The sequence below is a fragment of the Carya illinoinensis genome, chromosome 1, assembly GCF_018687715.1.
Source record: "Carya illinoinensis cultivar Pawnee chromosome 1, C.illinoinensisPawnee_v1, whole genome shotgun sequence".
Classification (NCBI taxonomy): domain Eukaryota; kingdom Viridiplantae; phylum Streptophyta; class Magnoliopsida; order Fagales; family Juglandaceae; genus Carya; species Carya illinoinensis.
This window is the reverse complement of record NC_056752.1, coordinates 32,736,405-32,738,231: the sequence shown is the minus strand read 5'-3', so window position 1 is coordinate 32,738,231 and position 1,827 is coordinate 32,736,405.

Here is a 1,827-nt window from a genome sequence, read left to right as displayed (position 1 = left end):
AAAATAACCAACCAACATAAATCAATAAAACAGACAACTCCGTCCTCCATCCATCCAACCCCCGAAACTCCTCGGACTCAGTCCGGAATCAACAACCAACAACAGTAAATAAATTGAATGAGCGATATATATTAAAATCTGAAAATAGGGTTGGGAAAATACTTACAGCGCTATATGGCAATTTTAGAAAACAAGCGGCGTTGCAAACGGCGGAAAAACAGCAACGTCACAGTGAAAATTCACTGTGGTCGTGGGTCTGAAAAACCCACTTTTGAACGGGGACAAACTAGGACACGGGATTGATAGGGAATGGTCTAGAGGTGGTTGTGAAGCTATTGGAAGTGACGGACGGCCGTGGGTGGCGGCGGAATGGCCAGAAATGGCCGAAAATGGCAAATCGGAAAACAAGCTCGTGGGAGCTGCTCCGGTGGTCGTTGGAGGCCGGAAATGGGTGGGTTAGGACGGCAAGGGACCGATGATGAAGTGGTGAAGAAATGGTGGCCGGAGGTGGAGCGACGGTGGCGGATCGGAGTGAAATCCGTGCGCCCTTTGGAAGCTTTTTCCGGCCAAATGGCCGGCCGGTTGGGGGTGGGTTTTGGAGGGGTGGTGCACCGGAGGGAGAGGAAGAGAATGGGACCGGTGGGAGGCCGAACGGTGGCCGGACGGCGGCGGTAGGGTAGAGAGAAGGTGGCGCCGGCGTGGGGGAGAGGGAGGAGAGAGAGAGAGCACGGGGGGGTCCGAATCGGGGAGAGAGAAGAGAGAAAAAGAAAAAGAAAAAAAAGAAAAAAGAAGGAAAAAGGAAAAGAAGGGAAAAAGAGAAAAAAGGAAAAAGATGTGAAAAGAGATGAGGTCCAATCCTCACTCCGGGAAAACGAAACAAACCGCCAAAAAGATTAAAACCACAAAACAACTTAAAGAAATAAAACACAGCCTCAAATAAATTAAATTAAATTAAAACCCAATTTTAAAAACGCAAATACATTAAAATAAAATAACTGGTATATTACTTAAAATAAAAACAATTACTTCAGCAAAAATACACTTAAAGGCGGGTCATCACATCCTCCCCTCCTTAAAAACAATTTCGTCCTCGAAATTGCAAATCAGCCACCAACTTACAGCAAGCCACATAAACGCTCACAAACCAAATGAGATCAAGATTAAAATACATACCTTCATCATTCGAACAGATACGGGTACTGCTCTCTCATGTCCGCTGCTCGCTCCCAAGAGAAGTCTTGAGCTAACGGATCTCCCCAAGCCACTTTAACTAAAGGTATCGTCTTGGACCTCAACTGTTGCTCCTTCCAATCCAAAATCTGCGACGGAACAACTTCGTAAGTGAGATCCGGTTGCAACTGAATACCTGCTGGGTCGACGAAACGTGGCTCTTGCTGCCCAAAGCTCTTCTTCAGGGATGATACGTGGAAGACATCATGAACATCCCCAAAATAATCTGGCAAAGCAACTCTGTAGGCGACGGACCCTACTCTCTCCAGAATCTGAAAAGGGCCGACGTACCTCGGATCTAGTTTCCTCTTCTTACCAAAACGCTTAACACCTCTCATGGGAGAGACTTTAAGATAAACCCAATCACCAACTTCAAATGACAATTCTCTCCTCCTGGTATCAGCGTAGCTTTTCTGGCGACTCTGAGCTGCCGCCATTTTATCTCTAATGATCCGGACTTGGCTTTGCATTTCCTGAATTATTTCGGGTCCAATTACCCTACTCTCCCCAACTTCATCCCAACACAAGGGCGACCTACACTTTCTTCCATAAAGAGCTTCATAGGGAGCCATCTGAATGGTCGCATGGTAGCTGTTA